The following is a 17,059-nucleotide window of genomic DNA, read 5'->3' as shown; positions in this document are numbered from 1 at the left end:
TATCCCCTACAAAAAATGTAGACCGCTTGAAAGAATCCTTTGTTTCTTCCACACTTCAGTTTTGGATTGCAGTGTAATTGATAGAAAGGGTGGAAGAGCTGTTAAAGAACATTTGAAGAAACTCGTATTTATTCTTATTAACGTATAAATTAAATACATTTAGATGGTGGATCCACTTGAGCAAATGAACACGCTTTCTTTGTGTTGCATTTGTTATCGTGAAAAAATAGAGAATTATCTGACATCGACTTTTAATTAGTTGTAAAAACGTTACTTATAGATGTAGGGCTCACCCATTGACTTGTGTATATAAAACTTTGTCTTCGCAGTATCTCTCATTGTCAATTTGGAGGGCATTAAATTCTAAGCGTCTTTCTGGAGGAAGTCTTTATAGACATTGTAAATTATCCTGTGTACGGTGAACTAAGTATCCCTAATTCGCGTGATCTTTTCTTGTGTGTGAGTGATGAGAGCAACAGCAAGGTCTGTTGTTATCTTGGAAGTACCTGTCCATTAACTGGGTGATGAGCTAGCCGAGAGTTCCGATATTTTGGCCCAAAATGACGTTCAGATTGTGTACATAATGGATTTAGATGGTGAAAGGCTTTCGTGTAATCAAAACATAATAGCCCAGCAGTCTAGGCTATATTTTTATTACAAATTTTCGGGCTGATTGTACGTGCCAAAGACCATATGTTGGAAGGATATAGCGGAATATGTACCATAGGATAAATGAAATATTTAGCGCAAAAAAAGTTCAATTCTTTCTAACCTATACATTTTGGTGAAAATAGGCTGTGAGTACTTATGGCAAAACTTCAACGTGGAGGCATTTGATCTACGATTGGTATAAGACTTTTGTAGCTACTGAATGTTCTGTAAGCCATAATAAGAAGATCGGTTGGCCTAAGTGAGGAGTTTCATCTGCAGTCTACAAAAATCAACATGACTGACAAGAATCGAATTTGAGGTACCGCAAAAAACAGCGTGAAGATGCTCAAGCCATTTAGGGCTGTGTCAAGATCAGACGGGTCCAATTCTCTGTCCAGCTAGCTCACTGAACTTCACGCCATTATTTCTTTTTGGAGGGTTATATTAAGGACCAGATATACAAATCCCCCTCCTTATAACTGATATGAATGACTTGAAGAGAAGGATCACTGCAGCGATCGGCATTATTGAAGCTTCAAGAATTTGGTGGGTTACTATTTGGTGTGTTATACATTAAGTACAGAAATTTTTAACACTGCACTACTGTCCTTTCATATTCACACCACGAACTTTTCAAAGCCCCTCTCGTAGATCCAGTATTCTTCGATATGATTTCAGTTAGGACGCTGTTCGATTAATCTCCCTTCCATCTCCACACCATTTATTTAAAGAAGCTGGGACAAAAAATGATCAGGCAATTGATAATAATTTAGAAACGCATGCGATTGTGTATCATTTATGGTTACCCTTCTAAATAAAGCCACCAAAGACGATGCACGTGGGCGAAAACATGCTTCGAGACCAGAATATGGTATTCGGAGATACTAGTTGTTTAATCCACAAAGTTACCTTTATATCTTAAGATAATTAACTCTGCTTCTAAATGACTCGCGACAACTGTGCTGAACTTTTAAGGATTGCTTCAGTTGTATCAATAATTAGCTTAGAAATTGATTCAAGAATCATTTCGCAGAACGCTTTATTATCATTGCAATCGATTAAGTTATCAGTTCGCAGCACTGCATGGGTCATAAGCGGTTGGTTTTGCAGTTCTCAGGCGTATTAATTGAACAGCGAATCCAAACTCTGCAGAGAAATAGCGGCGCAGAGTTTTGGCATTCCCTGCAAGGAACATTAACTGCCTAAGCAATTATGTAGATTGCGGTTTTAATAAGTAGAGAGAATACTAAGTTTGCGCGTTGTATTTACTTGGGTTTGCTAATTCCAACCGGAAAATCTCTAATGGGATCGAGTATGAGTTATTGATAAAGGTCGGTTAAGGTTATTTACGGTTATTATGTGCGTGTGGTGAGAGCGAGAGTCAATTTTGTAGCCACCTACATTCCAGGAATATGGGAAAAGTAATTGAATAAGGAGCGGGTGCTGCTGGAGAGGTGCGTTGCATTAAACCGATGCCGAGGAAACGAAAGTCTGCAGACAAAGACACTAATTGGTATTAATGAGGTTTAATACGCCCGTCTTGTCAAGGGAGCTCTATATTACTGCGGATTATTTTTCCTGTAGGAGTATATCTCAGGGAAGAGAGACTATAAAAGAGGCAGGAGAATGAGGAAGAAGTACTGGAGTTGGTTGCGATTTCTTCAAACTGCTGCAGTTAGTTACGATATCTCTTCATTATTGGCTTCTGGTCAAGCTCTGAGAACCACGCTAGTTCTGTACCCCCTTGGTTCCGATAGTAGTTAGCTTCGTCTTGTCCGTCCGTCTGCATGAACTATCCCGACTTTTAATAGATGGATTTTCATAAAATTTTGTATTTGGATAGTTTAGAAAAATTTGTAAAATTTCATTGAAATTGAACTAATAGAAATCTGTCAATTTTATTTCTCGTTTTATTTTCTTTTAATAGATATTACAGGCTATCGTATATTGTAGCTGAAGCACTGGACATTGTTTGTTGGCTTGCGCTCTTTGGAGGAATAAATGGGCAATATGGGGATGTGCAGAAACGAAATGCTCTTGGTTCATGCATAAAAATCATTGATTTTTTGGTTATAAATTTTGAATGCACCTATTGTGTTCACCATGTCAGCTTGTAAAAACTCAACTTCTAGTGGACGGATTATCATGAAATTTTATATTTGGGTTTTTTTAAAAAAGATATGTCGAGCCGTTCTGAATTTAATTAAATTTAAGTTTAATTCGTAGAATTTCTATAAAACTTTGATTTGTTCTGCGAATTAAAATGAACTGTCCCTCTATATCTGGTGTACTTTTCTTTTTACAACATTCGTAATGTGGTGAATATTTCCACTTTGTTTAAATAAAATTAATTTAATTAATTTTATTTAAACAAAAACTGCATGGTGCGCGGTTCCGTGGTAATTCGAATTTCCATTTTTACGATGCAGTACTCTTTCAGAGCCAATAAACGTATTGCAAAATAACCGCATTACAACCTTCATTGAAGACATTAATCATTGAAGACATTAACCACTAAATTATTTCTGCGCTGCTGATCTGAACCGTCATTTGACTCTGCCAAGTTGTCCGTGTGAAATTAAGACATCTGTAAATATAAATTATGGATTGTTTTTGTATTGGTGAGTTGTGTTTTCGCATGGCATCTGTTTAACTGGTTAATACGATGAATATTTAACGTAGAAGGAGATTCGGTCCCAAATTAATGTCGTTTTTCTTTTTTATTCCACGTTTTCTAAGTGATGATAGATGCCGGTAGTCAGCGACAAGAAAAATACTGGTTGTGGTGCCTCTGTTTCCTGTTAAGCCATAATCGGATTAAGAAAAAGGAATTGCTGTCTGTTAGCACTAACGAAGCTTCCGCTCGTAGCAACAACCATTCATTGATATTAATGAGGCTAATATGCTCTGCCAAGATCCCACTTGGGTGATCTATTTGGGTGTAGGGGGAGAAGGGATTCCCAACTGGACCTTATAATTCTTGCTGTCAGGGAATTGGTGGGACTGTCGAGATTCTTAATTGCCACGCATCACCCGCTTTGTGATTTAGAAAGCATTGGTTTATTTGTGCCAACACTATTTGAAATAAATCCAACGATTGATCGAGTCTTCCGAAGTTGATCAGCGTACCAAACAGGAACTTTTTTTCGTTTTTCTTAGGATATCCCCTCCATCTTACCCAGAAAATAGAATAATTTCTAATGCTGACTTCATACGAAATTTTTAATGAATTGAATTTATAATGCAATTCGATTTTAATTTCAAAATGATTTCTTTTAAAATTAAAATATATTTTAAAGGAAATTTCGCTCTCTTCTTGTATTCACTTACGAAAAACCCTATTTCCATTTTTAGCTCTCCTTGCTAGTGTTTGGTTATCCAGCTTTCGCCTTTTTACCCCATCACTGTTTTTTTGTCGCATATATGCTTATAATACTCATATAAACCAATACCTCGCGATCTTTTGTAACTGGCCCATGCTATTTTTCTTTTACTAAATTAAATCTTCAACCTCTCTTGTGCATCTTTCTTTTGCAGAACTTCTCCACTGGAACAATTGCACTTGCAGATGCCAGGATAGTTTTCATAACGGAAGTTTTCATCCGACGATAGTTGTCTCCAGTTAACAGAGCTCGAGAAATACCTCAATCCATTTTAATCCCTTCTTGAAATTGAACTACTAATCTTTTCCTCAGACCATAAAAATCATTTTGGATACTACCCATTTTATGACATTGTGGTCACTACCGCTATTGGTTTCTGAACCATCAAATTTTGGATGTAGTTTAGATCTTTGATGAGAACAAAGTTCATAACAGTAGAATCCCTTATACTTTCTTTCTCTGGCATGCTGGAACAATAACAACCATCCAGACGACTCATAATTCTGTTTCCTTATTGAGTATTGCCAGTTCACAATTTACAATCTGTAAGTGGCAGATTCAAGTCACTCATAAAGAGGCAATCACAATTAGTTATCCATTTAAGTTGCCTTGAGAGATTTTTGTTATGCTCCTCGGAATTGTTGGCCTGTAACATAACCCAACTACTATTCTCGCTTCACTGCAATATTGCCATGCGCAACACGGACTCAATCTGTCTGATTTCTTCTATCTGAGTTCCTTCAGAGGGCTTTTGATAAGCATAACTCCCCTGCTCTACGACTCTTCCTATATCTCGTGAACATGCGCTGTTTTTAATAGTGTAAGAACATTCTGCACTGAAAGATCCAGTCTTGGGACCGGACTCTGGAGAACGTCGACAGGTATAGAATTAGATACTTATCTGGAGAAAGTTCTGCCTATATGCGAATACAAGTAAAAAGCTGTAATTCACAGTGGAAATTGTCACTGAAAATTCCACCGTCAGTCATCTTGCGATCAGACATCCCTGTGAAATGTTATCCGTACCTTTTCCAGTTGAAACCATGATTACGTTTAAGTAAATTTTAAATTAGTTTGCATTTTTCAGTGAATAATTTCAGTAGAGTTTTTAAATGTGTATTTATAGAGGTAACTTAATCGCATGAGGTACACATCATGCATTATACATTGTCTTTTCTTTTTGCATAAGAAAGCATGTGTGTAAACGACTGTGAGTTGAATAAATAAACGTCTGGGTCTCTGAGTCTGTTAAGCATTCATTTTCAACTGATATAAAGGAACCAGCAAGAATATTTCCGTAAAGTTCCTGCTGGCTTCTTTTGGCAAAAAGAAAAATATTTCTTATCTGTTTTAACACTCGTGTTAGGGGTTAAAATAAGATCGATAGCTTCAAGAGTTTCTAGTGGTGTCTTTTTATGCCCGTGACAATAGATACGATTGATGATCTTTGTATCTGCATTCTCATATTCTTTCATAAGTGCAATAGGGAAAGCGAGAGACAGAAAAATTCGATACGAAAATTGTTGGCGTCCACAAGCTTTCTCGATCCTCTTGGATTTTATGAATATTTTACGTGGGGAAACTTTTTGAAGTACTAGAAAAAAAAAAGTGCGCGGCTTACATGGTTTCAGTTACTTCAGACTAAAATACCAACAGTTCGTATAATTGGAGAGCTTTGTTTTTTTCTGTTTTGTTTTTACGTAGCTATATTGGCTTTACTACTTCGTGCAGTTTGAAGCCTAAATTCATGTAAGATATACAGCTTAACTCTTTTCGCTCTGGTGTCTATAAAACTGCCTGTCATATAAGGGCCATCCAAGCTAGCTTGAAGTTTCAAGCCCATATGTATTATGTCCATAAATTTCGTGTGTTGTTTGGTCGATCTGCCTGTTTTGCTGGACGAAAAATCCAAGTTTTCGGTAGGAAAACCTTGCTTGAGATTAACTCAGCCATGGAGTTAAACAAGACCACAAAAGTTCCTTAAGATATTGACAGGATTTGAAGCCGAAGTTTCAAGCCCATAAATTTCATGTTCTTTGGTCGAGTTCTTTGGCCAAGTGGATGACTTTGAGCTGCCTGCCTGTTTTGTTCCTACTTTAGGCGATTCGATATTGTTTGTGTGGGTTTAACCTCGTACGTCTACCTGACACTTTTTTCAAAGGAACCTTCTACTGTGGATATTAAAACTATTACGGTCGCATACAAAAAAAAAAAACGCGTTACCTAAACAGAACACTTCTTTAAAGTCTGTTCAACATCTAACATGATAGTGATATATCCATCTGAGAGAAGAGTATACCCGAGGAACTACTGAGCCTGAGCCAAAGTAAGGTTCCAGGAGTGGACAGTGAACATCCTGTTATACTAAAAGAATGCTGCATGTGAGTGCATCATCCCTTTGAGAATGTTAAGGAGATCATTACAACCCGGTGTGATCCTGCCTTGTATTGGAAAAGTGCTAACGTCTCCACAATGTGAAAGACCTGATGGACAACTACAGACCACTGAGTTTGACTTCAGTGGTGGATACGATCATGGCGTCATCTGATTCCTGTCCAGATGATCCTGTTCGGGTGCAGTATAGAATCGTCTAGACAGGCATGGTATCCTTAATGGATTACAGCATGAATTCTGAAAAGAAGTCTTGTCTCACCAGTCTAGTCAATTAATATGACGTAGTCATAGAACAGTTGGATACAAGAAACAACTGACATTTTTACCTCCAGTTCAGTAAAGTTTTTGATACGGTTCCCCATGAAAGGCTATTTTATGACTAAAAGAGACATTATGACAAAGCAGATTTTGGCTTATCGAGAACTGGAAGACAAAATGACTGATGCTAGGCGAAATTTCTGTTAGTTCTTTCGCCATGTAGAAAAGCTTTCTTGGTATTAGCAGTGCAAGTTACAAATAAATAATTGAAAAATGGGACACAGGATGTTAATCGAGCTCTATTACTTGCACTCTCGCTTGGATTTTTTCTGACCAAATCTGGGCGATGTTGGTTAAGGGTAAGGAGAGACACCAAGACATACAGGCAATGGAGAAGAGGTACCAAGAAAGGCGGTACGAAGCTATAACGGGTGGCTACGTCTTGTCCTTAGTTCGGAGTGATCACAATGACCAAAAACCCAAAGACATTCAAATACTGTATATATATTTAAGGACATTATTTTCATTAACCCGAGGAGGGTTTTTCCTTTTAATTTTGTGATTTTCTAGTTTGCCATTTACTTGTAGCAAAGATTAATAATATATTCTATACAGGAGTTAAATTGTTAATAAATATGACATATGGTTATTGGAGATTTAATTTTCTGTTATTTCTGAGCAAACCATTGAAGCTCTGCAAAAACTAAGGTCATATTCGGATTCAGCATATCCAGATTCATAACGAAACGCGAAAAACACGGGTGAACACAACCTTTTTTGAAAATGTGACATATTGCGTTGCTTTATGTAGTACAATTTTCTACAACTACTAGCTAAGCGCAGTTTAAATAAGAGCTGTTTTGCATTTAAATCGCATCGCTTGGTGTTAAGTTCTCTTTAATATTACACTGGAAACATCTTTTTTATCTTTCATTGGCTATTTCTGACACTTATCAGCAATTCTAAATATCACAATTCCCTTTTATTTGGACGAGTGGTACGGTGGAAAGCTCGTTTCAGACACACATCTGTTTTTAACGCTTGTTATTTATTATCGTCAACTTCTCAAAATACGAGAACCTTAATATTTGAAATTCAAGTGTCGCTTTGCCATTCGTTGGAGGAAGAACAACAACGGTTTATTCACGGGAGAGTTGAAAGGTTCCGCTTGAAGAGTTATTAAATTAAAGAGTATATCCGTCTGATCTTGACAACCATTCAGAAAGAAAGTGAATAAATCATGAACCATAATGTCTAGATGGCGCTACTGAAGCCAGCATCGTGTGGGGGCCCAGGCTTCTGGCTTTACATCGTAATTTATGACGGACGGCTGAGAACACAGCATCTTTATTTACCAAAATACAATGTAAACGCTCGAAGCAAACACCTAAGAATTTCTTAAGAAACTAAGTGTAGTTCGGAAAGTTTGTGGTTTATTGGAGATGCTTTTTTTAAGGGAACGTTAAAGTTTGAATGCAGCGAAGTAGAAGGCAATTATTAAATTGCGAGCCACAGAAAAATAACAGCTTCCTTAAAAGTGTTTCCCTCCTTATAATTTACTTCTATTGTGTTAACTTTCATGCTCTCTAAACACGTTAATCTTTCCTTTCACCTTTCCTCAAATATAATATATGTTGTGGTAACGAATCTGCACACAGTTTTATTATTAGAAACGCTAACATAAAGTGTTTTGGACTTGTCCGTAAAATGAAAATAAACTCTTCATGTTCACTAGTCTTGAAGAAATGTGAATCGATCCGATGATCTTACATCTGGTCTTATAAAAGCCACCGTGGTAAAAGGTTAAAGAACTATTGTTCAGCATGAACAATAATTCTTTAACCTTTTACCACCAACTTGAGTTTCCGGTGAGGGGAAGACACACTGTCCACGCCTGAGACCGACTAAGTCAGCCACGGAGTGAAAAAAGACCATAAAAGTTCCTCGCGTCATTGACAGGACTCGAACCTTGTGCATATTGTTTAGAGGATCTTTTTCACCCGGCGTTGGAGGACCGTGATTATAACCACTGTGCTGCCAGCGCAGATTCGCCATGTACATCACTCAAGTGCTCACACATCACCAACAAAGGATTCTCTGTTTTGTTATTGATAACCCTAGACTCGTGGTATAGCTCACTACAGCCGCTAGATTAGTCACAGTAACGAAGTTTTATGATGTCGTCATAGGCTATAATGATGTAGCGCATTTATGAATTTGTATTTATATTTAATTTGTACAATCAAAGTGACTTTAAAGGATAAATTATTTCGGCATTGCAAAAATATCTCTTGCATAATTTTTACTACATTTTGGCCAAAGTAAATAAATAAATAATTTATCAGATTTTACAGTAAGTCCTTCACAGAGTGGGGTAGGGGTAGATAATTTAGTACAGAGGAAACAAAATAGTCAACAAACAATATACATAACATCTGTTTGGCAAGTTAAACAATAAATATGATTTATATTTATGTTTTTACGAATTATGACTGTTGTACAGTAACGGGTTAAGTTGCTGGTTACATATAGGTTATGGGTTCTGCAATTCATTTTCATGGATACATTTTGTATCCATGAAAATATTGCTGAAATGAGTGATGCCGTTTGAGTTTATTGTCATCTGTTTGGAAATCTTTTGCCTGAGTCTGGAGAGGTTAACGTTGGATTGTTGCTGTTTTTTGAATTTTACTTTTTGGGAGTTGTTATTATGTTGACTGTACTTGGTGAATCGCTTGCGGAAGTTAAGTTGGCAAGAAACATGACTACAGATTCGTTGATAATCTGTTGAAGAGGTTTGTTTCAGTTGTTATAAAGTTGCTAACTAGATATTGTATGGGCAAAACCAAGCTTGCTATTGCGGCATCTCAAAATACAATACTCTAGTCTAGGGCAAGAAATTTATTGAGGGGCTACAGACCAAATTTCGGAAGGATGTGACAGTATGGAAAAGGTATATTTTTGAACATAACTTATGAATTTTTTTTTAAAACTTTGATCAACCATTTTCCTTCTTGAATTTTTTGGTCACCATGCAGATAGTGGGAATTAAAAGAAAGATGTTGATAAAATGGTCTTTGTGCTCATAGACATTTGAAATTGAGGTATATGCAGTTTTAATTTCTGTGTAGTTAGGTTTTTCTGTAAGTAATTTTAGGTATTACAGTAATCCTGAAAAATTTCCATTGTCTTTGGAAGTTGGAAGGAATGTCGAGGAAGTGTAACTGGTTATGATTTTCACTAAACAATCAGTGGTGTATGCAAAGAACTAAGAACTATCAACTGAGGCTTCATTACTATCAAAGGGAAGTTTAATTAGTTATCTGCTGGGCTGTATTCTTATTCATAAGTTGGTTAACCAGAAGGCATTTCATGTTGCACGCGATCTGCTTGTACATACGATTTTATTTGCGTTAAGTTAGTTTAGAATTAACTATGTTTTTAAATAAGTTTATGTTTTTAAAATACGTTTATTCTTAAGAAAAACAAATCAGATCAAAAAGAGGTAACCAAGTTACTTTCATTTTTTGTAATTTACTTCTTACGACAGATTAAGTAAATAAGAAGATTTACTTCTTACAACACCCGAGGAACTTCAGAGCAAAAATTCATGCAACGAGAGCTACAGAATATAATTGTACCTTGCACATTATTTAAAATGGGCAATGGCACGCATTTTAAATAAGTAACGAAAGGTTGAAAAATTCTTTGTATGAAACCACTGATCATCCATATTCAGTTGAAAATAAATAAAAGAGAATATTCGATAGAAAATATAGAATTCAGTGATTTGAAAGAGGGATGTTGCCTAATTTCAATCTCCTGGCTCTGTTGCAAAACTGAAAACTCTACTGTAGAGTTTCGACAGTTTGATTATGCCATACTTTATATCTGGCAAACTGCTTTGGTTAAATCAAACCTTTTTTTCAGTGGATCTGTTAGACATAAATAATAATGCACTAAGTTAGGGAATCTCTGTTTCTCCTCTGGGCCCGCTTTAATCTCTATTACAGAAGAAAATGTATTTCTAAAATTAAGAAATTGTCTTGTTTGGTCAAGCTGAGATTACCCTAACGCCACATAGCTCAAGGAACCGTGTTCCCCTGAAAAGACATGAGATGTTTCATGTTGGTTTTTGGTAATCACTGAACAACTCCTTTAGAAAAATAGATAGATATATTTTCTGTACAAAATATGAGAAAAACTTCAAACTGTTACACTGCATTTCAAGATAAAACTGGTATCTAGACATTTAATTTATTATAGACTAAATTTTGGTGACCACCTGTTAAACTAATTTTTTACCAGTTAAACTATTTTTAGAACAACTAAAGTCTACAGTTAACTTTAGAAAAGTTATCATTAACACTTGCTGTTTTTTTTTCTTTTTCAAAGTTCCCTTGAATCTTTTTCTAAAAAGGTTTATTTTCCTAGAAGGTCAACTTGAATGAAGAAAGCAAATTTTCTCCTATCTGTGATTCTCTATAATGACCTTGATAACATATTGTGTTTGAGAAAAGACTCGCTAAATAAACATATTTTATTTCCATGAATTCCATCTTTTAATTGTCATCTCTTAGAATGCTGAATTCATTCGAATTTCCAAAATGCGAAGTTTTCTTCTATTAGTTTTCATGAGAAGGAATTGCAGTCGTTCCAAAATAACTTTTTGCTCATATCCAGCCAGTTCCTAAAAAGGGTGACAAATCCCTCCCATCGAATTATCGTCCCATTGCAATTACTTCTACTCTTTCTAAAGTAATGGAGAAATCAATTAACCGCCAATTCTTAAACTACCTAGAAACCTTCCATCTGATCAACGATCGCCAGTATGGATTCCATCAGTGTCAATTCACTGGTGATATTCTGGCTTATGTTACCCATTTATGGACTAATTTAATGGAAAGGTTCGGTGAAACACAGGTAGTTGCTCTTGACATCTCAAAGACTTTTGATCGTGTTTGGCATAAAGGTCTTCTAAACAAGCTTCCATCTTATGGTTTGCCAACTGTTTTTTGTAATTTTTTATCCGGTTTTCTCTCTGATCGTTCACTGAGGGTGATGGTTGATGGCTCTCTGTCTTCTAACTTCTCCACTAATGCCAGTGTCCCCCAAGGTTCAGTTCTTTCCCCCACTCTTTTCCTCTTGTATATTAATGACCTTCTTCCATTGACTGGAAATCCTATCCATAGTTTTGCCGATGATAGCACATTGCATTCAGCTTTCCATTTTGAGAAACCTTGTCCTGCTCAATCAGCTTCAACTTCTTGAATATCCGATACCAATACCTTAACTTCCAATCTTTGCCCCACAGGTAATTCTCCAGTGAGGCAAAGACAACTTAGTTGATTTCAATCCTTCTAAAACTCAGTCTTGTCTTATACCTCGCAAAACGGATTCTTCTGCTCCTATGCTTATCTTTAGTGACACTCCGATTTCTAGGCAAAATGAAATATCTCCTTTGGGGATTACCCTGACTTCTAATCTCTCTTGGCACAAGCACATTACAAATATTGCTTCCTCTGCATCTAAAAAACTTGGTTTTCTCTTTCGCTCTCGGCGTTACTTTTCTCCCAAACAGCTGCTCACTCTGTATAAATCGCAAATCCGCCCTGCCATGGAATATTGTTCCCACATCTGGGGTGGTGCCCCCAAAACCTCTCTCAGGCTTCTTGATTCCATTCAGAAGAGGGCAGTTAGGTTAATTAATGATTCATCTCTAACAGAGTCTCCCCACTCGTTGTCTCATAGATGTACTGTTTCTGCTGCATGCCTTTTCTACAGATACTTCCATGGGCACTGTTCTTCTGGATTGGCTTCTATAATTCCCGCTTTCTCTTTCCAAACAGTCAGAATACACGTGCCGCCACCAGCCAACATACTGTCCAACTTCAAACCCACAGTACCAACTTTTCATCTTCCTCATTTATTCATTCAACTGCCGTTTTCTGGAATAACCTTCCTTCATACGTATTTCCTGAATATTACAGTCTACAGAAGTTTAAGTCCAATGTCAACAAATATCTTCTTTCGTGTTCTCAACCTCTAACCCAAGCACGGTACTAAGTACTATAGGTTCTAATACCTCTCGTGTTTTCATAAAAAAAAAAAAAAAAAAAAAAAACTTTCGATAATATTCTTAACTCATATGGAATAAATATAATTTACAATAATACGTGTTTCTTCCGTTTTAAACATTTTCCGATAGCATAATTAATAATACATAATTTAATAATTTCTCTTCTCTCTTTAACACTGTTTTGTTCTTAGCACCTCTGGTGGTCGCATATCGAAGCTTGACTTCACTCGAAAACGTGTATGCTGTCAAGTACGGTTGTATAATAATAGGACAAAAAGTAAACTTAAATATAAAACTAAACAAAGCTACATTTTAGAAGCTAAGAGTAAAATATTTTTATGACATATCAAAAGTTTTAATTATAACAAGTTGTAATATGTAGATCTTACAAATATAATAGAAACATCTATTTGACTAGAATAAATCCAGGAAGGGCAATGGAAAGGGAGTATTAAGTTAAAGATAATAAGTATTAAGATTGGATATTTAGTTTTAATGAAAATAAGGCTAAAGTTTGAAGAACACTGGATTTAGGAATGGACAGTTTTAGACGTGTGAATTAAAATTGCGGCTAAAGGTAAATAAGTAATTTAAATAATACATGAGAACAAACAGAGACAGCACAATGAATAGAAAAGGGGTGTGCCATTTGAGAACAGGCGTGAAAGGGTTTCTGAGGGCAAGAACAATAAGACCGTAAAATGGGATTACGAAGCGTCTCTTTTTATCAAAGCCACCGGGTAAACAGGAAATGAGTGGATTTCCAGTGTTTGCGTCAAAAGAAAACGGCGTCAGGGTGGATGATATTTTGGCATGTTGACCATATTTAGCAGAGAAGGTGTGAACGCGAAAATGAGTTTTGGAGGTGACCAGCAAACATGAAAAGGACATACTGCAGTGTGAAAAAATTGAGAAATTTCTAGAGAAGGGTTTGTTTGTGCGCTAGGTAGACGGCTGTGGCGAGTTGTTTTAGCAAATAGGAAGGAATGAAAAATTAAACACTATGGGGATTGGTTTGAGTCCTTGGGGGAGGCGTACCAAATTTGAGGGGAAAAAGTTCGGGGGAGAGAAAGGGTAGAAAGTGTCCACTCTGTGTCTGACTTCAAAGGAGAAAAAGTCGTGAGTTGCGGGTCGAAGTAGATTTTTTGGTGGTCAGAGATCGCATTTCGTGGTAGCAAGATGAAAAAGAAAAAAAAACGTGAGAGAAAGCCTGGTCCGGTATCGGAAGGCAGTAATAGGGTGATCGGCGACCCTAGCAACTAAATTGCAAGATGTACCTCCGAAGGTTTGTCTTGTAAGAGCCTACACTTGTGTCTAGGTCCGGCTCGTTGAGAAATAGCCAGTTGTGCAGATATGTAAGCCATGAAAAGAAAGAAAATTAGAAGTAGTGGCCATTCCGGAACGTAAGTCTGTTCCTCTGTGTTTTTTTTTTTTTTTTTTTTTTTTTTTTTGAATCCTGAACTTAAGGACTGATAACCTAGCTCTGTAAGGAATAGTGATAGTCCTTTTAAAAAGGGAACATTCATTTTGTATTAGGCAAGTAAGTTACTAAGGTTGAGATAATTTGTTATGAGTGTTAATGCTTTTGAAATAACGGAAGTGTGGTACAGGGGTAAATAAAGGGAAAGGAATGAGTAAAGAAATTATAGGATAGTATTGTAAGGATATGTTAACCTATATCATTAATTTAGGCCAGGTGCCAACAGAAGATGAGGTGTAGAGAGAATTTTTATAAATAAAGAAACCTCATGAGTAAAGACGGATGACTAAGATGGTAACTAGAGAGTAACTAAGGTGGAATGAGTGATTTGTAGTAAATATCACTGATGTAACAGGATACCAGTAGTAATAAATATCATGGGTTAAAAGCTAAGAGATAAAGCAAAATATATAGAAATAGTAATAATAGATAAAATCGGTTTACTAATGTAAGAGATAAAAATTGGTAATGGAAGAGAATGATTGAGTAATCATCGAGGATTCATAACGAGTAAGATACAACTGATACAAACTGACGTTAATAATTTGTAAATTGAGAATAGTTGATGAGGGGGGGGATATAGTGTATTGTGCTAGTATGGTTTATATATATAGAAATTGATATGCATATACGTAGTTTGTTTTTTTTTATGTAAATGCTGTAGGTTGTAAATTTTTATTTAAAAAATGCGTGTCTTTAATGTTCTGCTAACACCTGCTTTACACACCCTAGAATCTGGAATTTTCTGCGAATTGCAGTCAGATTTGCGCTTGTGGGATGGGATTGTGACTTCAGTGGGGTGGAAGTCAAAACTTAACAAAAACATAAGACAAATAATATTTATTTTCTCCCCCCCCCCACAAAGTATCGTCATACAATACTTTTAACGATAGACAAAATTGTCCTTTCAGTCTTTGCTAGGACTTCATTTGTAAACAAAGGTAATAACATTCTTTAGTTAGACAACACCTCTCTTTCATATCATTGGATTCTACCTTTTCTCTCAAACGTAGTTCAGATTTATTATTTTTTTTCTGAAAAGGAATGATCGGTGGCAACGTGAAAATAATTTTTGAAGCTATCGTTATTTATTTAAAATCCGCTCCATTCCTCATTTCAAATAATTCGCAATTATGTTCTGTGGCTCTTGTTGCATGCAGCTTTGCCCCGAAGTTCCTTTGGGTGGCGTAAGAAACACCGCGCTGTCTTTCACAATTTCACTCTTCCGGAAGTTGCAAAGTATTGAACTTGACATCATGGATGGGTTCCTTTTGGCAGCTGTAATGAAGTGGGCGACTGTAATGAAACCCAATCGCCTCTGGGACGAGCACGAGGACGAGTCCCTCACCCAGGGACGAGCGGTTGGGTTTCATCAGAACAAGTATAGCCGGGGCTCGCTTATTTTGTTATCATCACGTTATGAGTCATCTGGATCAGTTTTTTTGTGGTTGAGAAACCCAACTACGATATATAACTTATCTACACCAGTGAGCCAAAACGTTATGACCAGCGAGTCGTTATGCAAATCGAAGCAACTTCAAGTGAACTACGGCGCGTGCGCGGGTCAGAACACTGTATAAAAAGCGACTTAAGCGAGTTGGACAAAGGCCAAATTGTAATGGCCAGACGACTGGGTCAGAGCATATCCGAAACGGCACGGCTAGTGGGATGCTCACGGTCAGCCGTGGTTAGTGCCTACCGAAAGTGGTCCAAAGGAGGGAGGGGGAACCCACGAACCGTCGGCAAGAAGCTGGATGACCACGGCTCATCGATGCTCGAGATGAGCGAAGGCTCTCCCGGATTGTACGTAGAAACAGAAGAGCGACTACGGCTCAACTCACCAGTAATTTCAATGCTGGTGACGGGAGTAATGTGTCACAACACACAATACATCGAACCCTGCTGAAAATGGGGCTGCGTAGCCGCAGGCTGCTCCGAGTGCCCATACTAACCACGATTCACCAGCGACAGCGCCAACAATGGGCACGCGAGCATCGAAACTGGACCTTGAGTGATTGGAAGAAGGTTGTCTGGTCCAACGAATCACGTTTCCTGTTGCACCATGTGGATGGCCAGGTGCGTGTGTGTCGTTTACCTGGGGAAGTGATGGCGCCTGGATGCACTGTGGGATGAAAACAAGCCGGTGTCATGCTTTGCGCGATGTTCTGCTGGGATACTCTGGGTCCAGTCATCCATGTGCCAGGCACTCTGACGTCTACCACCTACCTAATCACTAGGGCAGCTGAAGCCTGCATTCCAAGATGGAAACCAATACACAGAGTGGTCCTTTGGTCGTGACAGGAACTACATGAGCTCCGACATGCGCTCCGATGTAAATGCAAAAAGAAGAGCTTTCCAATGAGCCCGATGGACATGGACGGAACCTGAAGTAGAAGCTCTTAAATAATCATACAGGGAAAAACGGAACCAGTACACTGCGATGATCAGGTAGATGAAAAAACCCTCCTGGGAGCAACTGGTCTCCACCATGGGTAACGAGGAACCCTGGGGAGTCGTGTACAGAATCATCACTAATAAACTCTCCAGAGCAGAAGTGATCCACTCCACCAAGACACCTCAGCGACAAATCACGACAAGCTGGAAGGGATCCATAAATAATATATTAAACTATGTCTTTCGACCAGCTGTTGCCCCGTCAACACAGGATCAAATTGTACTATGCAAAAACAATGAAACTTACCAGTCAAACAACGTAGAGGATTCTTTCACAGAGCAGGAACTTCATCAAGTTGCACTACAGATGAAAAATAAAAAGACACCAGGTCCAGATCGCCTGGAACCCGAAATTCTGAA

The sequence above is a fragment of the Mastigoproctus giganteus genome, chromosome 8, assembly GCF_048544385.1.
Source record: "Mastigoproctus giganteus isolate SK-2022 chromosome 8, ASM4854438v1, whole genome shotgun sequence".
Classification (NCBI taxonomy): domain Eukaryota; kingdom Metazoa; phylum Arthropoda; class Arachnida; order Uropygi; family Thelyphonidae; genus Mastigoproctus; species Mastigoproctus giganteus.
Note: the sequence above shows the minus strand (reverse complement) of the source record.